Below are 24,485 nucleotides of genomic sequence, written 5' to 3' on the forward strand. Positions count from 1 at the left end.
TTTTTGTCTTTTTTGAGACAGGGTCTCAATATGCAGTTCAGGCTGGCCTTGAGCTCACTTTGTAGCCCAGGATGGTCTCGAACTCACAAACGATCCTCCTGCCTCAGCCTCCCTAGTGCTGGGATTACAGGCTTGCGCCACCACACCTGACATTCTGGATCTCTTCCGGATCTAAATGAATTTTAGGAATGTACTCTCTAGTTCCATTAGTATGCCTCACAGAACTAGAGAGTACATTCCTAAAATTCATTTAGATCCAAAAGAGATCCAGAATGTCAGGTGTGGTGGTGCACGTCTGTAATCCTAGTACTCGGGAGGCTGAGGCAGGAGGATTATTGCGAGTTTGAGACCAGCCTGGGCTACAAAGTGAGCTCAAGGCCACCTGAACTGCATAGTGAGATCCTGTCTCAAAAAGACAAAAAACAAAACAAAACAAAATAAACAAACAAAAAAAGAGACCCAGAATAGCAAAAGCAATCCTGGGCAACAAAGGCAAGGCAGGTAGCATCACAATCCCTGACTTGAAATTATACTACAAATCTACTGTGATAAAATCAGCATGGTATTGGCAATAAAACAGACTTGAAGATCAGTGGAACAGGCTGGAAGATGCAGTCACAACCACAAACACATTCAGCCAACTTATCTTTGACAAAGGGGCCAAACATGCTCACTGGAAGAAAGAGAGCCTCTTTAATAAATGGTGCTGAAAAAACTGGCTCTCCACATGCCAGAGACTGAACCTAGACCCATGTCTACCACCATGCACTAAAGTCAAATGGTTTAAAGATCTAAATATTAAAACAGAAATACTAAATCTGCTGGAAGAGAAAGCAGGTAAAACTCTTGAAGACATAGGGGTAGGCAGAGAGTTCATGAACAAAAACCAAACTGCACCGGAAATACTTCAAAGAATCAACAACTGGGATCTCATCTTATTGAAAAGTTTTTGCACATCTAAAGAAATTGCCAACAGAGTAAAAAGAAAAGCCATGAATTTGGAAAAACTTTTAGCCAACTGTCCCTTGGACAAAGGACTTCTATGTAGAACATATGAAGAATTAAAAAAAATCAAGCCCCCCAAATTCAAAGACCCAATCCAAAAATGGGCATCTGGGATGAAGACACACTTCTGAGATAAAGAAATACAAATGACAAATATATACATAAAAAAATGTTCAACATCACTAGGCATTTGAGAAATGCAAATTAAAGCAACACTGAGATTCCATCCCACCCAGGAAAGAATGGCTGTCATCAAGAAATCAACCAATAACAAATGCTGGAGGGGCTGCAGGGGAAAAGGAACTCTACTCCAGGTGGGAGTGGAGACTGGTGCAACCACTGCGGAAATCAGTCCAGAGAGTCCTCAGTAAACTAGGATTAGAGGTCCCATTCAACCCAGCTATTCCCCTTCTGGATATTTTTCCAGAAGAACTAAAAACATCATACCACAGCAATATATGTGCTCGCATGTTTATAGCAGTACAATTTGCAATAGCTAAATCTTGGAAACAACCCAAATGCCCATCAACTGAATGGATAAAAAAGATACGGTATTTTGTTTTGTTTTGTTCTGTTTTTTTCCAGTACCGGGAATTGAACTCACGACCTCATGCTTGCCAGGCAGGCACTGTGCTGCTGAACTAAATCCCCAGCCCCAATATGGTATTTTTATATAATGGAATATTACTCAGCTATAAAGAAAGATAAACTTGAGGCTTTTATAGGTAAATGGATGCAACTAGAGACCGTACTCATAAGTGAAATAAATCAGACTCACATGTGTAAACACCATATTGTCTCCCTAGTGTAAGAACCTGAAAGAGTAAATAAAATCTTTTTTTTTTTTTCTGGTACTGGGAATAGAACTCAGGACCTTGCACTTGCCAGGCAGGTTCTTGTGCCACTGAGCTATATCCCTAGCCTAAAGAGTAAAAAAAATCTGAAAGGTACAATAGATATTGTGAAAGGGAAAGAAACTGCTAAAAAGGAAAGAATGACAGAGATGAGGGAAAAGAGAAAGAAAGAAAGAAAGAAAGAAAGAAAGAAAGAAAGAAAGAAAGAAAGAGAGAGAGAGAAAGAAAACACAAGTTAGCTAAGATAATTGCACTAGTAATTTCTATTGCTTTATTGAAAGGAACAGTTAATGTTTAATTGTTTGATCACTCTTGAATGCCTATATTTGCTTATCTGGGTAATCAATTTGAAGATAACAATATGTAATACAACAACCATTGTTAATTTCTCATCACCTTTTCTGAAAATCTGTATTGCTTGTATTGTTTTTGTATTGTTTTGTTTATGTCTGTTTGTTAATTTGTTTTGGTTCTTTTCTCTTTAAAATAAAAAAAAGTTTAAAAAACAAATGCTAGCAAGGCTGTGTGTTGGGGGGAAGGAACCCTTCTACACTGTTGACTGGAATGTAAACTTGTACAATCACTATGGAGATCAGTATGGAGATTCCTCAGAAATCTAAAATTAGAAATTCCATTCCATCCATCTATTTCCCTTGTAGGTATCTTCCAGAGTTACAGACATCATATTACAATGATACATGCATACCCATTCTTACAACAGCACAACTCATAATAGCCAGATCTTGGAAGCAGCCTATATTCCATCAGCAGATGAATGGATAAAGAAAATGTGGTTTTTATACATAATGGAGTACTACTCTGTCATAAAGAAGTGTAAATTTAAATCTATTTTAGGAAAATACATGTGCTTCAAGACTATAATGTTAGGTGAAATAAATCAAGACACATAAGCTTAAACATCACATTGTTTCACTTACGTGAGAAACTCAAAATATAAATAAAGAGCAAAATAAAATACAGATAATAGGAAGTAGGGAAATAGAAGTTTATCAAATGGGAAGGGGATCAAAAGATGGAGAGAGAAGCTGGGTGTGGTGGGGCTCACCTGTAATCCCAGTACTAGGGAGGCTGAGGCAGGAGGATCGCTGCAAGTTTGAGGCCAGCCTGGGCTACAGAGTGAGTTCAAAGCTAGCCTGAACTACTTAGTGAGACCCTGCCTCAAAAAAAAAAAAAAAAAGAGATGGAGGGAGGAGGAAGAGAGGGAAGGGAAAGGGGATGAAAGAAGAGTTGAGATGTGCCATGTATAGGTACTAACTCTCCATAAGGGTTGTCATCATTACGTACTGTGAACATGTACTAATAAAAAATAAAAACTGAAACATACATGAAGCCCTGGGTTCAATTCCCAGAGTCACAAAAAACCAACTATAGAATGCTCATTATTTCATAAGGTCTGTAATGTAATTTCTTACATTTCAGTGGTTCTGCTTTTTTTGATCAACCTTTAATGGTACCAGCATATGGTGATGAATAAACAAAATAATGTACACAAATCCCCCAGTAAAGGGCCTGGAATATAGCACCGGAAATCTGTGAATTTGTATTATTCTCCAACTGTGAATTCTATCTCCATCCTTTAGAGAATTATGTAATGCTTTCCCTTCCACTCGAACCACAGTGAATCCACATAACTAAATCCATATTTTTAATGACTCTTACATATAGAATGATCTGTCAAGTGAAACTTTATTGCTAGATACTGGACTAAGTGATTTGGATACATTATCTCATTTAATCTTCTTCCAAAAACTCTAGGAATTTAGCAGAGAGGCTATTAGAGCTCATTCCAATGTGACATAGAAGAGGTATAACAATCTAAGTTTGTTAAATACCTGTGGGACTTTTGGAGTAACTACAGTTAGTTGAGTTTTGTATTAATATGCAGTTTCTAAACCTGCATATTTAGTTTTTCTTCAAGTGTTAAATACAATTTATGAATATTATTAGTGTGCTATTTATAAATCTTATAATTGCTGTGTAAAATAAGGGCAATTACTTTCATTTGTTCTTTGATTAATAGTGAACACAATTCAAACAAATTTAATTCACTTCAATTTAATTCATTTTAAACAATTAATCCCTTTATAAATTTAAATTCCCCTTATTAAACTACACGCACAAGTTTTATATATTTGAACTTTTCAAGCCCTTGGGATCTCTGACAAGCCGTAAGTATAGGCCTAACAAATTTCTACCAGTGAGTTAAATGACTCCGGTGAAGATAATAAACTAAGCCTGTAATTTCAAGTTCTTACAAATATTTCAATATCGTTAATATACTTAGTAAAATTCTCTTATATGTTTGTATCTGAAATTATGAGTCAAAACCAATTATTCAAGACTAATCTGACACATTTTCTAAAATGTTAATTTCTCTTAGACATTACAAATATATTATTTTTAATTCACACAAAACCATTATTGCTATGATTATTGACTTTATTGTATCATTCTCAATTCTCCCCAGCAATGAAAAGTCACTTACTCAAATAAGAGTAGCAAATTTACCATAGTAGGTAGATTGAGTTGAATTCCAAAGGGGGCTCTTGCCCTCAGGGTGTGTTTGCTTATTAGAGATTCAAAACCAAGACATAAAATTTAAGAGCTTTTTGTTCCTAAATGATTCTGCATTGTCTTCTAACTTTAGCTGGCCACAATTTATAGTCATAAACTGGTGTGGGAATGCTGGACTTCAACCAAGCTTCCTCAATCCCAGAGACTGAGCTGTAATCCACCATGATATATTTTTTAATGAATCCTCTCAGGTGTTCACTGTAAACTAAACGTTTCCTTATAGTTCTCATGTGAGGAATTTCGAAGTGCCTCACTACCTAAGCTTCCCTCCTCAGAGCTTGCCGTAGTTATTAACGTTCTTCCTAAAATACTGTGACGGGAAATGGAGTACCGAGGTGCGCACAAATGCAGTGCTTTCAGTCCTTGGAGAGTACACAGCCCACAAGCACAACCAGGAGATAAAAGAGTGAAAGACCGAGGGGAGGGCGCGGGCAGGGGGTTGCAAGTAAAGATAGTGCTAGGGATAGTTTTCAAAGCAGGGCCTCTGCACAAATAAATAAAGCAAGGCATGGGCTTTTATTGGAAAAACTTAAACATACTTATATAGGAAAAACCGGTCATCACGTGCAGAGCACGCTCAATTCCGGATCACTCATTTTCATGCATCTCGCTTTTAAAAATGGTGAAGGGGACTACCCCCAGGTGGAAAATGTAGTCTTATAAAAATATAATGAGCTAGGTGTGGTGGCCCACACCTGTAATCCCAGCACTCTGGGAAGTCGAAGCAAGAGGACCACAGATTCCATCCCAACCTAAGCAATTTAGCAACTTGGTGAGACCATGTCGCAAAATAAAGAAACTTAAGAAGAGCTAGGGATTTCTCTCAGGGCAAAACCCATGAGTTCAATGCCCAATACCACCACCCCAAAAAAAGGAGGAAAGAAAAAAGGAACAGATCATAGTAAGCAAAATTTACCCTAGGTAGAACAGAGGCTGGGCAACTTTGGCTGGTTTAAACTGGTTCCATGTGGTTTTCTCTGGAGGGCCTTGTCCGAACCATACAACTTAAAAGGTTTATTCTCAGTGTAAAGGGGCGTTCTCCTAAAAGTACTTTCCTAGCAGCTAACAAAGGTACTACTTTTAACAAAGGGCTAACCCTCCTGAATCTACATCAGAACGAGAGAGTTCAAGGATCCATAGGTCATCCACGGGCTTCTTTAAACTCTGCTTGCTTGTTTGTGCATGCCAGGCAAATGCTTGCTCTACCACTGGAGTTACATCCCCAGCCATGGCCTACTTTTAATAAATACATGGTCCTATTTAGTCACTATTCCTGATGGTCTTGCGCTTTGTATATGAGAATAGAAAAGGTTGCAAATCAATGATACCTGAATAATTTCAACAGGGCTCAAGTTTGAGTTGAGTGTTAGGGGCCACATCAAACTATTTACTCAAGTAGATCTTTGTGTGGAAATAGAATTTCTAATTCTCTTTATACCCAAACTTTTTTGTCTCCTCCCATTCTGAACTTGTATAATTAAAAATTTAAACTCAATATGACAATATACATTGAGTTGAATTTATTTAGTTATTTTTGAGACAGGATCTCACTATGTAGTTCAGGTTGGCCTTGAACTTACTATGTAGCCCAGACTGGCCTCAAGCTCAAACTCGCCGCAATCTCCCTGCCTCAGCCTCACCGGTGCTGGGATTACAGTTGTGCAGCACCACTCCCAGCTGAATTTATTCCTCTTAAATTTCATCTTGCTTGTTGGACATATCATTCCAGCCAGTGAAGTTCTCTATACTCTCGCACTGGGGACATGAACCTTCTAAGCTTTATTCTGACTTAAAAATGTCTTCATATCTTCATTTGAATTGTTCGTAAAAGTACTAAAGAAATCTGACCAAGAATAAATATGACCTTAGAGATTTCCACCTAGGTTAGTGTGGACCCATTTGCTATCTAGCGGAGACCCCTGCAGTGGGCTCCAATCTCCTGCCAGGTGTTAGAGCGTGAGGCGAGAGAAAGAGCAAGAGACAAAACAGCCGTGCGGCAGGGGTCTGGGATGACCAGTTGTCAGCGGGGAACAAAAGGCCACGAAGCAGCCAGAACATTGCTATTTATTGATCACTGGGGACAACGGCAGCTGGACGCACTAGACAAGTGGCCAGGCAGGCAAGGCTTGTAACAGAGGGAGCAAAGCATTCTTGTGAAAGGGATGCAACAGCCAGATTTAGGTTATGCTTAGCGAGTAACCTGCTTTGCAGCTAATTCTGGGAAGGAATTTTCCTCTGGAGTCATGCTGGCCTCAGCGGAGACCTTATCTGATATCTTAGCCCCGTGGTAGCCACTCGTGATCATGAAGACACGTACACAGCCTCGGCCGGCCTTGCTAATGAAACTGAAAGCCAATTTAGAGAAGTCCCCGCTCCACAGCCTGCGCTGCTTGCTAGTAAGCACGATCACATCTGGGCCTGGGGTAGGGGCTGTGGCGTCCTGCACAGGCACCGTGTACTTAGCTACAGCGTCACCTAATTTTGCTTGAATGTCATCCATATGTCTGTATTTTGTCCATGATATCGTGACACTGTGTCAAATGTCTTACTTAAATCAAGACACTCTCTCTTTCGTACCTACCACAGTGCTGGACATGGAGTCTAGCACATAGCGAGTACTTGACTGAGAGTTAGATTAATGGACATTCCACAGTGTTTTAGGGCCACTAGGTATATTCTGGAACACTTTCTATACTTCCTGTTTCCATGATTTTACCTTTAAAATAAAGTGAAGTATATTTGTAGAACACTGGGTGGTAAGATAAGTACGAAAGTATATTACTCTTTTTTTTTTTGTCTTTTTGAGACAGGGTCTCACTATGCAGTTCAGGCTGGCCTTGAGCTCACTTTGTAGTCCAGGCTGGTCTCGAACTCGCAACAATCCTCCTGCCTCAGCCTCCTGAGTGCTGGGATTACAGGCATGCACCACAACACCCGGTTTATATTACTCTTAAAAATACAGAAGATCTGTAATATACAGGGCAGTTATAAATTTAAATTGATCACATATCTTTGAAATCTTTATTGTTCACTAGGATGGTCTTGAATACAATGAAATATTGGTTTGTTTTGAGTAGATTGTGATTATTTTTTCCCTTGCAGTTTACAGAGTTGGAAAAACAAAAAGAAGTTCAAGTTTAAGTCAAATGAATTTACCATGTTGGTTTATTCGACCTTGCTTACTTTTGTTTGTTTAATTATCAAAAGGGGCTTTTGGCCTGATAATAGTAGTTCAGTTCATTCTAGTTTTGGTTCATAGTTTATGCCAATGTAAGTTTCATGTGAAATATTTTGACATTTCTGTATGTATGGATTTATGTATGTGTGTATTGGAGTGCTGTATATTAAACCCAGGGCCTTGCAAGTACTAGGCAAGTGCTCTACCATCCAACTATAAGGTTTGATTGAAAAATAGGGTGAATTTTAATTTTTTAAATAGAAGCTTGGCATGGTGGCACATGCCTGTAATCCCAGCATTCGGGAGGCTGAGGCAGGAGGATCACTGTGAGTTCGAGACCAGCCTGGGCTACAAAGTGAGCTCAAGGCCAGCCTGAACTGCATAGCGAGACCCTGTCTCAAAGAGACAAAAAAAAAAAAAAAACATGTTATAGTAAAAGACACATTAGAATATTCTCCCTCTCACTTCCCACATACTTATCTTTTGGCTCTTGCCACCTTCTGAAGCAGTTCTTTAGTATCCTTAGTTGCATTGTTGTGGCTGCTTCAAAGTCCTGGATCAATTTAAAACATTTACCTCTGCGGTCATTTGGACTTGGAGGAAGAGCTAGAAGCCACGTGGTGTAAGGCCTAGTGAACAAGGTAGATAAGGACAGAGCATAATGTCTACGTGCCTGCCTTTTTGTTGGACGGCACTTGCCAGCAGCATTCACTATATTTTTGATCATAGCTTGTAAAGACACTCATGAAAGAAGACTTCCAAAACTGCTTCAGAACATGGCAAGAACAATGAGATAAGGGTGTTTGCAACTAGGGATGGGTGCTGAGAGGGATTAATGACAATGTGTCTTTTACTGTAATACTTTTTTTGTTTGTTTTTTTTTTGTCTTTTTGAGACAGGGTTTCCCTATGCAGTTCAGGCTGGCCTTGAGCTCACTTTGTAGCCCAGGCTGGCCTCAAACTCAAAAGGATCCTCCTGCCTCAGCCTCTTGAGTGCTGGGATTGCAGGCGTGCGCCACCACGCCCGGCTACTGTAATACATTCTTGAGTTTAAATATTCATCATATATTTTGATCACACTTTATAGATGCTCAGTTCACGTGAAATATTTTTAGCTTCCAGATTTCCCCAGCATACTTCATACTGTCACAATTCTTCCATTTGATGTTTGAATTGAAAATCCAGGGATTAATGGAAATGTGAAACAAATACAAGTAGAAATGAAATTTGATATTTTTGAGTTTTTATTCAAATGGTAATGGCTAAAAATAAGTTTTCTTCTCTCTTGTCTGTTTTGAATTTTATTTGCTATTACACTGTGCATCTGATCAGCCAAGTGGCATTAAATTGTATTTGGGTAGCAGTTTCTCAGCGTGCATAGGATGAGGAGTTGAACTGCTGGCATTTGAGGTAAGACAGTTCTCAGTTGTCTGAGCCTCCCTCTGGAGCTGCAACACTTTTCGCATCCATGCCCTCTAGGTACTAAATGCGTTAGCAGCCCCCAGTAATCGTGATGAATCAAACCATGTCCATCTTTAACACGATTCTAAGTGTCCCCTACGCGGGCCCACCTGTTGGGAGCCATTGGGTAGAAGTACACCTGATTTCTGATTCAGCTCTGCCACTAGCTATAAGATGTGATTTCCTAATGCCTACATTTCTCTTTAATAAAATTATCAGGTTAAATTATATCTCAGGAATCCAAGTACTCAAGCTCCAAGGTCATATATGTTTTATTTGACTCTGGAAAGCAGCCCACTTGGACCTTGCAACTCACAGTTGACCTATTCAACAGAATTGAATTTAATTAGTTGGTACTAATGAACCAACTGATCACCCACTCTTAACCATTCCTCTCACTAAGTTCCAGTTAAATGGGAGCATCACTTAAAAAAAAATTTGTTTTTGTCTTTTTGAGACAGGGTCTCCCCATGCAGTTCAGGCTGGATTTGAGCTCACTTTGTAGCCCAGGCTGGTCTCGAACTCACAGTGATCCTCCTGCCTCAGCCTCCCAAGTGCTGGGATTACAGGTGTGCACCACCACGCCCAGCAAAAAATTATTGATGAAATTGAACACAGATGATTGTATCATTATTAATTAACCACCAATAATTTTCTTAAAGTTCCATCATTTAATTGGAATACTATGAAATGTGAATAGCACAGAAAGGAGACAATGCAGCCTTACACTTACCAACTAGTTTGAATAATCATTAATCTTTTGCCATATTTTGCTTCATTCTATGCTAAAGTTAAGATATCATGATACTTCCTTTCTAAAAATAAAGTATCATAAACTGGGTGGCTTATAAACCACAGAAATTGGGGCTGGAGATTTAGCTTAGCAGCACAGCACCTGCCCGGCCAAGCGTGAGGTTGTGAGTTCGATTCCCAGTACCAGAGAAAAACCAAAAGAAAAAAAAAAGAAAAGAAAAGAAAACCACAGAAATATATTTCTCTTAGTTCTGGAGGCTGGAAAGTCCAAGATTAAGGTGCCAGCTTATTCAGTGTGGGCCTGCATCCTGGTTCATAGAGGACTATCTTTTTGCTGTGTCCTCACATGGTACCAATGGACCTCCTTTTATTCTATTTTATTTTTTTGGTACCAGGAATCGAACTCAGGACCTTGCCTTGCCAGGCAGACACTTGTGCTTCTGAGCTATATCTCTGGCCATGGGCCTTTTTAAAAAAGGGCACTAATCTCATATAGTGTAAAGTCTTGATTACCTTATTTCCTCCCAAAGGCTCCACCTGCTAACACTGTCACCTTGGGGTTTAAGATTTCAATATATAGGCCAGGGATATAGTCAGCAGCACAGCACCTGCCTGGAAAGCACAAGGTCCTGAGTTTGATTCCTGGTACCAAAAAAAAAAAAAAAAAGATTTCAGCATATGAATTTTAGGGAAGACATACACTCAAAGCACAGCAATCTTTAAACACGTAACTTTCTCTGATGTTTTCACAATAATTCTATAAACCTAAGAAAATGAGTGTTAGCTAGGTGTGGTGGCACACACCTATAGTCATGCACTCAGGAGGCTGAGGCAGTAGGATCGTTGTGAGTTTGAGACCAGCCTGGGCTACAAAGTGAGGTCAAGACCAGCCTGCACTGCATAGTGAGACCCTGTCTCAAAAAGACAAAAAACAAAAGGAAATGAGTGTTATGGCTTGTGTCTAGATGAGCCCCCAAAGCCTCATGCACTCATAGGTGGGACTTTGAGGAGGTGGCTGGGTAGGGTGTGTGATGCTGGATTAGAGTGTGTGATACCGGGGTTAAGGGGAGGTATGGATAATAGCAGCCCCACCCTGGGTATAGATGGCCCCAATCAATAGGCTTGTAGCCTGGGTGGAATACAGAGGACAGAAAGAAGGCAGGCTACCCTTGCTGTTCGTTGCTTGGCTGCCTTCTGCCTGCCACACCATGTAGTGTTTCTTCTGCGTGATGCCGCTCTGCCGTGCTGCCTTGGAGCCAGCCGACTGTGGACTGAAACCTCTACAAACTGTGAGCAAATAAACCTTTGCCCCTTAACTTGTGGGTGTCAGGTAGTTTATCCTAGCAACGAAAAAAGTAACTAAAGCAATGAGCAACAGTTCCTTACTACCATCTATACTCATTTTCTTTCCAATCAACCCTATTGCTTAAAAATTGCCTTTTATCGCTGTTCTGTAGGGTAAAAATACAACTACCATTAACTATCTTTTGTAATTATGGCTCTTTGTTCTTTTTAAGCAGAGGCCTTCTTTTATCTTAGTTCATGACTCTAACTTTTGTAAGCAAATCATCAAATATTTTGTAGAATGTCTCACATTCTGACTTGACATGATTATTTCCCTGTTGCAGCGTTTAAATTATTTCTCTTCCCTAATTGATCTGTAAAGGAAAAGTGCCCATTTCTGTGAGCAAGAATCAATTACACTATTCATGATTAATATTGGTTATGCGTGGGTAACAAATGTCCTCCAAAAGGCGAGGGGGTGCTTTTGGAAGGCGGTTAAGTCACGGAGGCGCTGCCCTTGATTGATGAGTTCCTGCCCGGAAGGGTATATTCTTGTCCCCGATCCCGCCCACGCTCCGTAGCTCTTCCTGCCATCTGGTTCCCCCGCTGCCAGAGGCCAGCGGCTTTCCTCCCCCGTGCCATTTCTGCTTAGGGCCAGCTGATCATGGGCTCAAACCGCAAGCCAAAAGATCCCTTTTCTCCTTTAAGTTGTGTTCGTCAGGGATTTTTGGTCACAGTGACAAAAAGCTTAGTAAACCACAATATTTTACAACTTAAAGGATTGTAATTTAATTCAAAGATAAAGGCCCAGAGACCTAATGGAATGGGATAACCTGAGCAGCACCTACTTTTTCATTGAAGAATGGGATCTTTGGTCTATTTCAAAGTCTTTCACATTTCCCCCTATAACTTAGATCTCTTCATTATAAAGTTCACCATTTTCTACTATTATCCATGGACAGATGCTTGATGCCATGGGAATATCCAGTTTTCTGTGTGTAGTAGAGATGCAGTGGTTTTGTGTCATGTTGCTAGTGTGCTTTGATGTGTCTTTGTTATTTATTTCACAGAGTTTAGCAAAATGGAGATTGTTCCACTGTTACCATATCTTCTCCATTTATTAACAAGCATTTTTTCAGAAAAGAAAAGCTTTTTTTTACAGGTGGGACTATTTTATGACTCTTAAAACATAATTCCTACAAAAAAGACAAAGGTACTGAGATCTTCCCCTTTAACAACCAATTTTCAGAGTTCGCAGTATGTACAAAAACTACCGCTAATGTTTAAAAATAAGATTTGGTTTTTGTTTGGGGCTTTAAAAATTATTTTTTCTTACATGTTTTGCTCATTATTTTATATGCAGATTGCCACAAAATGTAATCAGCAGGAGTTTCTTTTAATCTACTTGTATTATCCTTTCAACATGCTTCCATAATTTTTAAGCATCTCTTTGCTTATGGCACAAAAACAGGCACCAGAGTGGTCAAGAAAAAAAGGACATAAAATACCAGAATTACAGAGGGTTCGTACTGCGGAGCCCACAGACAATAAAAGGCTAGTAAGAAGAGCCTATGCATAGCTTTATGCCAATATATGTATTAAGTTGGTGAAATGTGAAAATTCAATTTTATTGATCTTTTCAGAGAACTAGCTTTTGGTTTTATTGATTTTCCCTGTTTTTCTTTTATTGATATTTCTAATTAAAATGTAAAACTATAGTATTTTTTCGTGTACTTCTTTTCCTTTACACTGAAAGTCTTGATTCCTAATAACGTTAGGAATAATTATTTATGGCTGGGGGTCTAACTCAGTGGTAGGAGTACGTGCTTAGCATGCACAAGATCCTGGTTCAAAACCTAGCATACACTCTCACACACACTCACACACACACACAATCATAATTATTTATTTGCTCCGTCTTAATGTATTGTATATATAATAGTTCTAAAACAAGGCCGGGCGTGGTGGCGCACGCCTGTAATCCCAGCACTCAGGAGGCTGAGGCAGGAGGATCGTTGTGAGTTTGAGACCAGCCTGGGCTACAAAGTGAGCTCAAGGCCAGCCTGAACTGCACAGTGAGACCCTGTCTCAAAAAGACCAAAGGAAAAAAAATAACAATAGTTCTAAAACAATAATAGAGATATTGCTACTAACACACTACAGAATGAAACTGAAAGTTTGCAATTTTTTGTCTTAGAATATATACCAATAAAGGTATCTAGATTTTAGTATTATAATGTCACATCAAGTAATTATTTTCTCTGTGTGATAATATTGCCTGATACAAAATTAGGTTCATTTGCCCAACCCCTCCATTTCAGTTTTAAGAATTTTGAAGGTATTTCAGTTAACCTTGAATGAGTGGAACATTTACATGTTTCAAAAGCCAAAACTGTACTTAAACGCATACTCAAGTTGGGCTGCTGGAGCGAGCACACTTATAATTCCAGCACTCTGGGAGGCTGAGGCAGGAAGATCACAAATTTTTGTTTTTGGTTTTTTTTTTGTCTTTTTGAGACAGGGTCTCACTGCAGTACAGGGTGGTCTTTACTCACCTTGTAGCCCAGGCTGGCCTCCCACTCACAACGATCTTCCTGCCTCAGCCTCCTGAGTGCTGGTATTACAGGTGTGTGCCACCACACCCACCCACAAGTTTGAACCCCGCCTGTGCAATTTAGAGACTTAGTAAGACCTTGTCTGGAATTAATTTTTTAAATTTTTTGCAGTGTTGGAGATTGAACCGAGGGCCTCACACATGGTAAGCAAACACTGTATAACTGAGCAAGAATATTTTTTAAAGTGCTGGAGAGTGTTGCTCATTACGAAAGCCCTCCAGTACTACCAAAAAGTGTGAGAGGTTTCTTTTCTATCCCTGTCTTCTCACATCCCTCCTTCCCTCAAAAGTTACCTATTTTGATCAGTGTCTGGTTTATTATTCTAGTGTTACTGTTTGAAAACGCACACATCAGGCTGGGGATATAGCTCAGTGGTATAAGTGCCTGCCTGGCAAGTGCAAGGTCCTGAGTTCAATTCCCGGTACCAAAAAAAAAAAAGAAAGAAAATACATACATGTGTAAATACATACATATGTGTGTATGTATTCTTATTTCTCCTTCCTCATACAAAATACAGCATACTATAAACATTGCTCTACGTTGTTCTTTTTAAACTTGACAGTGTATTTTGGAAATGAATCCATGTCAGCATATGGAGACTACGGGAATTGAATTGTTTTGCCCTAAAAATATGTCTACCCCAAACCTTAGAACGCGATCTGATTTGGAATAAAGGTCTTTGCAGATGAAATTAAGAAAGGATTTTGAGATAAGATCACCCTGGGTAATGTGAGCCCTAGATCCAGTGGTAAATGCCTTATAAGAGAAAAGGAGACTTGCAACAGAGAGGGAGACCAGGTAAAGATGGAGGTAGAGATTAAAATGTCTCTGTTTCGAGCCAAAGAATTCCAAGCATTGTGGGCAGCCAGCAGAAGCTAGTGGGAATTTAAAAAAAAAAAAAAAAAAAAAAAAGATAAGAGACGCTAGCGGGGAGATGTAGAATAGTTTCTCTTACAAGGCCTCCAGAAACAACCGGCCCTGTCAACACCTTGATTTTGGACTTACGATTTTCTTTTCTTTCTTTTTGTTTGTTTGTTTGTTTGTTTTGAGACAGGGTCTCGCTATGCAGTTCAGGCTGGCCTTGAACTCAGTTATGTAGCCCAGGCTGGCCTTGAACTCACCATGATGCTCCTGCCTCAGCCTCCCCGAGTGCTGGGATTATAAGCGTGCACCACCATGCCTGGCCTGGATTCCTGGTTTTTAAACTGTGAGAGAATACCTCTCTGTTGATGTAAGCCGGGAAGTTTGTACGAGTTTGTTATGGTAGCCACAGTAAATTAACACAGAACTCTCCTCATACTTTAAAAAAATTAACCATATAATACCTCCCATGTGGCTGTACCATGGTCTATTCAGTCTGTTCCCCAATGTGGATTGCTCCCAAACTTTTGTTTGTACAAATAATGCTCTGTGAACAACCTTGGGAATATTATTTCAAGTCTGTTTAGATGGTATTTACATTTGATTCTTAGAAGTGGAATTGCTTGATCCAACTGTAAATGCATTTGCCTTTTTGCTAGATGCTTCAGTACCAAATTCCCCTCGATCGGCGCTATAATAGTTTATACTTCCATAGCAATGAATAAGAGTGCCTGCCTCCCCACAAGCTCACCAACAGAGTGCATTTGCAAAACTTGAATTCTTGCCAGTGGATGAAAAAAAAATGGCATCTCGGTGTAGTTATGTTCTGCATTTCTTTTATTATGAGTGAAGTTGAGCACTTTGTCATGTATTTCAGATTTGTTGCTTTTATCTGAACCCTCTGATCATGTCTGTTACCTATTTTTCTATTTGTTTTTGCTTTAATTGTTAAGAACTTTTGCCTAGAAATATAATTTGGAAATTTTTTCTGTTATATTTCTTCTGACTCTGGCTATGCTTCTTTCTACTATATGAATTTTTGCTTCAATTTTTAACAGTTTTATTGACGCTTCCCAGCCGAAAGAGCCTTCCTGACCTATGTCCTCGAAGTCCGACTCCACCTGTCTTCCTGTCAGCTCTTCTCAAGTACAATCAAAGCGTCTAGCTCCTGTCCCTCCCTTTCCTTTTGTGTCTTGATCCAACTTTGATCCAACTTTTTTGACTTCTTCAAAAAGCAAAACCTGAGATAGAGGGCATGTGTGTTGTTACTCCACCGGGGGAGTGAAGTTGAAAAGGACAGAAAGCCAATACGAGGGCGTGTCACCAAGCTGGCCGCCTCTCAGAACCGTTCCAGGGCTCAGGCCGTGGGCACATGCCCGGCAGAAGCCATTAACCTTGTCTCAGGACCTCCCCGGCTGGTGGAGACAGGAGGAAGTTGGCGGTGGGGTGCAAGGACAGCAAAGAAAGATAAATGAGTTTGCTCATTGGCTCCTGTCTCTTGGGTGGATTAGTTGTCCGCTCCACAAATACTTGCTGATTAATCAGTCATCGAGTCTAAACTCTCAATAAGGTCAACTTCCTGCATGACTGATAGTGTCCTCATAGGGCTGTGGTGAATGATTCAAAACAGAGCACAGGGATCACTCTTTGATCGGGTAACGGCCATGTTTCTCTTACCAGACTTGGCAATCCAGGAAGTTTTCATAGGAGTAGAGAGTAAGGAAACAAGGGTGCATCCAGTGCGCAGGTGTGGTTAGAGACGAAGGGAGGGGAGGGAGCGCTCAGCACTCGCCTTCGAAGTGGGGCGTGGAGGCAGAGCAAAAGCTCCCCGCAGACTTTACCACTAGGGCTGCCTTGAGAATGGAAATTTCCACCATTGCGGTGAATCCTTTGGGTAAGGCAGTGTTTCACTGAAATCCCCGTTCAGTAATGCATGATGTCATTCAAACTTTGTCCTGGGTTATTTATAACTCTTCAGGAAGGCCTCAGGGGGGATATAGGAGATGCTTTTTGGTGAAATGAGAAGATCTTTCTAAGATACAGGAGAGAATGGGGATGGAGGGGCACTGCCAGGGATCCTTGGGGAGTGGCCTCTGGGGCCTGACAAAGGCCCTAGAGAGTGATGTGATAGACAAAGAGGACAACAGAAAAGAAAGGCAGACAGTGGCATCTGCATCACATTAGTGGTCGGGTCCCCCTGTGCTTCCCAGAGGCGCTCCGACTCCGAGTCATTGCCTGGAGAAGCCACAGGGCCCCAGTACCACTGTGGAAGCAGCAAGAACCTGGACACAGGAATACCCAGGAGTTTTACGTGAAGCTAAAGACATTAAAACAGTAACGGGAGCAGGGAGGGGCAAAACCTAGCAAAAGTACAGATGTATTTATAATTTGGTCCAGAAATCCCACTTCTGTGAATCAAATGTGAATTACGGAATGGATTTGAAATAACATGTGTGCAAGGTTATTTATTTAGCATTATTTGTACAAACAAGTTCAGGAGCAATCCACATGTCAATAGGGAATTCAATGACTAAAACCACTGTACAGCCTCACAGGGGATACCAATCAGCAGTACCTATCCCAGCGAGACGGATCTGCTCATATTCTCAAAAAAACCTCCTTTGGAAACGTTTAGTTCCTGTGAATGAGGTTACAAAAACAAGCATCATGTCTACAGCTTTACAGATGTTAACCTTTTTTCAGCACATAAATTACTGATAAACTACTCAAGTGGAAGAGTCCTTTCTGTCCAGCCTCTGCGTCTACCCAATGACTTTCTGGATTTTTTAAAGAGCCCATCAGAGCCTTAGGCTCAATATTTCAAAGACTTAAGACAAGGACTTATACTGAAGATATTTCTTGGTCGTGACTAACTGTCGCATCACAATCTGATATTCTGAGAAAGAAAAGTCATAGAATAGAATATTCAGAAACTCAGGACAATAAGAACTGTAAACATGTTCTTTAAAAAGGAAATTAAAAAGTCCCTCATCTGAGCTATGGATATAGCTCAGTGGCACAAGTGCCTGCCTAGCAAGCACAAGGTCCTGAGTTTGATTCCCGGTACCAAAAAAAAAAAAAAAAAAAAAAAAAAACAAACAGAAAAGTCCCTCGTTTTTAGAACTTATGTGATTTTGGTATATATTTCAGAATTCCAGCTATTTCAACATGTGAGAGCAAAATCTGTATATTCCCAAGAAGACCTTGAAATGTTTTCAAAACAGCAGATGCACAAATTTTTTTTAAAGAATAAAGAATTAATGTTTTGAAAGATGAGAACTGCAAAAAGAACAAGAAAAACTGAGTCTGAAAGACCCTCAAAGGAATGGTCTTCATTATTCTAAAAAGTAATTTTTTGTTGTAAGAAAAATGCTTTTTATTGTTTTTTGTTTATTTAAAAAATTTTTTTTATTTTGTGGTGCTGGAGATCTAACCTGGGATCTTACACACACAAACCTAGGGCCTTGCACGTGCTAGGCAACCACTCTCCCAATGAGCTATATACTCAGCTGTTATTAAGTATTTAAACTGAGCCTGTGAATATTATCGTACACATACAATTTGTGTCAAAGATAAAGCCAGTTATTAAATTAAAGGACAGTAAACACTTCTCAGTGGTAGGACTTAATTCTTCTTTTTCACTGCCTGAGAAAGAAATGATTTTATTTTGAGGTCTCACTGTTACACTAGTGTAGATTACAGTTTGGTTAGGCTTATAGAGTTGCTGTAATGCCCAGAATATGCGGGTATAGTCTTGCCAGCACCAAGATTTTATAGTGTCTAGCTGTATAATAAAATTAGTTTCTGCTTTGTTTTGTTTTGCTTTTAGACATTAAACCTAATGTTGGAAATAAATGGAATAAAGCAAACAGACATTTGGCATGGCTAGGACTTCGGTTATTGCTTTGCTTTTACGTTATACGTGGATATATAATTGAGGCTTCTTGAGAGGTGCCCTTTTTTGAACTCATAAAAGAATAAAAACACTCCCACATATGGCTGTGCTAACATATGGCCTCCGTAACGACTGCACAAACAAGACAACTACTCATCTTAAATTTTAGCATAAAATTTCTGTGTCAGGTGGGAAGCAACATGCAAGATCTTTGATGCCTTTCCCCTGTCACCGGGGAGAGGTAATGGTCCCCTAGGAAATCCTTTATTGAGAGCCTGCGAGTCGGCAGTAACCCTCAGTTCCTCTCCTGGCCCCACTCCAGGTGCTACCAGTTCCTTTCCTGACCTTTTTCTCTGCAAGGATCCTCATCACAGCTGGAAAATTCTTTGTTGTTCCGGCTCACTCCTTGCTCATCTGATACAGGAAATTTGCCTTGAGGAGGAAGCGCTATGCGTGGGCTCTATGTTTGGAGTGTAGAGGTGGGCAGAGCGGGAGGAGGGAACTGCCGAGACGCTGCCATCTTGAAAGAGGAAGCGCAGAGCTCTTATCCTTTGGAAATAACAGGAAAGATGGGACAGAACCCCGACAGGGACGCCCACCGGCTCGAACGGACCCACTCGCTGCCCTAGAGAAACGCAGGTTTCATTTTACTAAGGTCACAGAGGACGTGTCAGCAGGCCCTGAGCGGTCCCCCGAGGACGTGTCACCAATTACAGAAGACACATCAGCGAGCCACAAGCCTGCCGTTTCTCCGACCACCCCCTCAAAAGCCTGCCAACAAACAAACAAAAACAAAAACAAAGACCCCCGAGAAAAGCGTCTCCGCCTGTAAGCCTGAGCAGCCTCTCTGCTCGCACAGAGAGGTCCCTCTCAGACTTCGCAATAAATCTGCTTGAACTGCTGCTTGGCGCGCTTTCCTTCCCGCTCAGGATGAGCTTGCCGAAGTCTGAAAGTCCCTTGTTCAGGTGTGTGCCTCAGACTGACTGACTGCACAATCTGATGCAATCAGAAAACTATTCATTTTTACCCACATTCCTTAGGCCACAAAAGCTACATTTAACGGCGGATGAGTTAGTAAATTATAGCATTTACTCAGAGTGGAGAGGATGGTGCAATAGGGCTTTCTCATCAAGAAAGCTGAATATTAGAAGGGAGACTAATAAGTTTTGAGCGCTAGGTTAAGTGTGTTTTAAAGTGGATCATTTTATTTCCAACCTCGAGACTGTTAACAATCTCACTGCCTTGCGTCCTTCAGCATCTCTAGCTGAGACTCCATAGCCGTGGGCACTTCGCTTCTTCCGCAGCATCAGAAGCCTCATGGGAGAGCAGTGGGTCAAGGGGATGGGGTAGTATCGGTGGAGTGTGGTGGCAACCCTGACATTCACCTCTGTCGATTGTCTACCCAAGCCCACAGTCAACGTCCTCCTCAGCTATTGGCCCTTCTCCACGTCTCCCCATCTTCCATCTTTGAGGCCATCTGCTGATTTCTCAACACCAGCCCCTACTATCCTGCCAAGCTCAGGTTGGCCTTGGTACCTGAAAGACCTCTGAACCACCTCCCTCGTCTCTGTTGGTCTAGGACAGATCTTCTCCATCCTTCTAAGGCTGCAGCTTCCCCAAGCTTTCATCACTTTTGCCCGGCAAAACCAGCTCCTGTCCCAGTGGGCTTTTAGTATTTGAATGGTACCTTTCTCGGTTTTTTTTTTTTTTTTTTTTGTTTTTTTTTTTGGTTTTTTTTTCTCCGGTACCGGGAACCGAACTCATGACCTTGCGCTTGCCAGGCAGGCGCTTTTGCCGCTGAGCTAAATCCCCAGGCCCTGAATGGTACCTTTCTCAAGACATACCGCGGGCCATGCCACAGATGAGTGTGCACTTATTTTACGGCTGTTCCTCCCAACATCCACCCAGCAGAGTGTAAGACCTCACCGGGATTGCTAGTTTCCTTATTAGAACACCTGCTAACCTTGAGTTTTGTATAAAAACAAGTAACTATTTCTAGTATAAATACGTTCCAAGTATTACATTGAACATATTAACCTTAACTTTTTTTTCATTATTTAGCTGAAGTTTAAATTTATCTGAGTACCTTGTATATTTATTTGCTAAATTTGGCAACTCTAGGCCTTATTTATCTCTGATCTTTTAGGGTCATTATCTGTTATGGTTCTTGCCCACCTGAAGAAAGGCAGGGGTCCTATTCTAGAACAATACAGTGGAGCCAGAGACCACGTGGGCCAGCTTGAATGAACTCAACACTTCTGGCCAAAGTCCACAGGCCCTGAGAGCAGGCGTGGAGCCTGTATACGTAGCACCCAGCCAAGGCTGGCGCTTAGCCTCAGAAATTCTACTGATAATGATACTGGAGTCTGTAATAACATTCCGGCTACTACTATGTCTTTTGTTAACTGATCCCAATGGATTCAAGCCATGTGTGTTTTTTCCACAGAGCTTTCTTATGAGCACAACACCTATGATAACAAACATGATTAGAAGAACTTCTGTGAAGCCAGGAGAAATGCATTTTATACCTGACGCATTGATTTTTGATGTTTTGATTATAAATTCCCACTAGATTTTGCACTCTGGCCATGAGAATGTTTTGTAAATTATTTTCTAAACCATTTTTCTGTATTGACTGCTTATTTGCAGCCCATTTCAGTAGACATGGAGAGTAAGGAAGACACACATGAATGTACTTTTATTAACTTTCTGAGGCTGCCCTAAAAGGGATTACCACAAACGTGGTGATTTAAACAACAGGAATTTCTTCACACTCAGGTTTGGAGCTCGGAAGTCTGAAATCTGGAAAGGCCATACTCTCCTGAGGGGGCGCTCCAGGGGGAGCCTGTTCCTTCCGTCTTCCAGTTCTCATGGCTGCCTCACTCCGGGGTCTGCTGTGTGCTCACATCGTCTTCACCTCGCCTCGTCGTCTGTGCCTGCGCCATTCCCCGTTAGACCTTGCTTAGAAGGACACTAGCGACGGCATTTCAAGCCCACCCTGATAATCCACAGGTATTGCCTCATGTTAACATCTTTGATCACATCTGCAAGGTTTATTTTTTCAAATAGATAACATTTACAAATTCCAGGGGTTAGCACCTGGTATCTTTCAGCCACCACCAATCAGCCTACTATAATGCTGTGTGACTTCATCTCTTTCTCTCATATTAAAGTTAAGATTGTCTAGAAAAGACAAGCTTCAGAGACCTAAATCTGAAAGGATGAAAATGCATGAGAAAAGTTTATTGAGGGAAGGACTAGAAAGCAGGAATTCTTTTCAGTCAGTGGGGAGAGGCCAATATCAACTCAGAGATGAAAATCCTATTAGGGGGACACATTTCTATTTCCACACCACAGCTCACACATTCTATATTGGCTGGTTTATTAGATTTTTAAAAAATCACCATCCAAAGCACTTGAAGATTTAAAATTGTCTCATCCATTCATTTTTATCCTATCATTTTATTTTAAAGTGACTGTTGGGTTTTAAAACATATTTTGCCTTTGTCCAGACTGAATTACTTTAGGAAGCTAAATCCTTATGTCATGCTTACTAAAAATAAGAATAAAAAGCTATACTTTCCCATTTAAAAGGTCCAAAAGAGGTTAATATTTGCCAAATCCTCTTAAATTCCAAAGAAATAAAATCAAATTTATTTGTTTGGTTGGTTTTTGTTTGTTTGTTTGTTTGTTTTGCAATATTGGGGATTGAACCCAGGGCCTTTGCACTGAGCTACATCCCCAGGCCTTTTTATCTTGACACGAGGTCTCGCTAAGTTACTGAGTTGCCCAGGCTGGGCTTCAACTTGCGATCCTCATGGAGTGCTAGAACTCCATCCTCATGCCTGGCTAATAACAAGCTTAAAGTCAGTGCAATCTTGGCATGAGCACTCTCAGGTCTCAGATCAGCACTTCCAAGTTGGTTCTTGGCCCTAGGATGCAACCATGCAACCCTTAAGCTTCGGTGTTAGTCTTCTAAATGAAAGGGATTGATTTAATTTCAAATTCTGGTTTAAAAAATTTCATAACATAAAATTTAGCATCTTAACCATTTCTAAGTGTATATAGTTCAGTAAAATTAAGTATATTGACTCTGTTGCACAACAGATGTCTAAAGTCCTTTCATCTTCCCAAACTGGAACTCTGCAGCCATTTAAACACCGCCCCATTATCCCTTACCCCAGCATCTGGCAACCGGCATTCTGTTTTCTGTCTCTAAGAGTTTGACTACTCTAGACACTTCATGTACATGGGATCATTCAGTAGTCGCTTTTTTTGTGTCTGGCTTACTTCGCTTTACATCATATCCTTGAGAACATCTATGGTGTAGCAGATGTCAGAAGTCCCTTCCTTTATAAGGATGAATAGTACTCCATTGTACCTATATACTACATTTCTTTATCCATTCATTTGTCAACAGACATTTGAATTGCTTCTACCTCTTACTATTGTGAATAACCTCTAGTGAACATGGCTATGCAAATACTTCTTTGAGACTTTGCTTTCACCCTTTTGAACATACAGTCATCCTTCAATATCTCTGGGGAACTGGTTCCAGGACCCCCATGGATAGCAAAATCCATGAATGTTCAAGTCCCTCGTACAAAAATGGCAAATTATTTGCATAGAAGCTATGCATAGTTTTCTGAATACTCTAAGGCATCTGTATATTACTCGTAGTAATTCATACAGCAGGCATGATAGCTCATGCCTGTAATCCCAGCACTTGGGAGGCTGGGGCAGGAGGATCACTGAGAGTTCAAGGCCAGCCTGAACTACAGAATAAGACCCTGTTTCCATTAAAAAAAAAATAAAGAAAGAAAGAAAAAATTCATATGATATAAAGGCTATAAAAAAAAAGCTACATAGGGGCTATGGGTGTAGCTGAGTGGTAGGGCATGTGCTTAGCATGTGCAATGCTCTGGGTTCAATCCCCAGCACCAAAAAGAAAAAAAAGCTATGTAAATATAAGTATTGCATTGTTTAGGGAGCAGTGACAAGAAAAAGAGTCTGTGCATGTTTGGCACAGACATAGTTTGTTTTTCAAATATATTTGATCCAAGCTTGGCTAAATCCACAGACATGGAACCACAGATAAGAAAGAACAGCTACATACCTGGAAGTGAAATTTCTAGGTCATGTGGTAGTTCTGTTTTTAATTTTTTCAGGAACCTCCATAGTGTTTTCCCTAGCAACTGCAAGACTTTATATTCCCACCAGCAGCAAGATTCCAATTTCTCCACATCCTGACCAACACTTGCTATCTTTTGTTTCTTTAAGAATGGCCATGCTAAGGGCCAGGGATATAGCTCAGTGGCCCAAGCGCCTGCCTGGCAAGTGCAATGTCCTGAGTTTGAGTCCCAGTACCAAAAAAAAATAAAACAAAACAAAACAAAAAACCCAAGAATGGCCATGCTAACAGATATAAGGTGATAGTTCGTTACAGTTTCAGGGGGGTGTTTGTTTGTTTGTTTTCAAGACAAGATTTCGCTATGTAGGCTGGCTTTGAGCTCACTGTGTAGCCCAGCTGAGCCTCAAACTCATACTTATCCTGTCTCAGCCTCCAAAGTCCTAGGATTACAGGTGCCAGAATACCCAACTTTCACTGTAGTTCTAAGAGGGCCTGATTTTTAAAATATTTTTATTGTGGTTAAAACTCGTAACATAAAATTTACCATCTTAGTCATTTGTTTTCGCTGTGGCTTTTTGTTTTAGGTTTTGTTTTATCTTGTTTTTGCAATACTGGGGATCCAACTCAATGCTTCAGTTAATAAAATGTTATAATAAAGTTCTTCAATTTTTTCACATCAAATATTTAGGATAGATCCATGAATCTGACACTGACTTTTTTGAGGGGGGCTGTGCCTGGGATTGAACCCCGGGTCTCAGATATGCTAAGCAAGTGCTCCACTGCTGAGCTACACTCCCAGTGCCCTAATCACTTTTGAGTGTTCAGTACAATATTGTTAACTATACACACACTGT

The sequence above is a fragment of the Chinchilla lanigera genome, unplaced genomic scaffold (assembly GCF_000276665.1).
Source record: "Chinchilla lanigera isolate Chin_1 unplaced genomic scaffold, ChiLan1.0 scaffold00115, whole genome shotgun sequence".
In the NCBI taxonomy this organism is placed as follows: domain Eukaryota; kingdom Metazoa; phylum Chordata; class Mammalia; order Rodentia; family Chinchillidae; genus Chinchilla; species Chinchilla lanigera.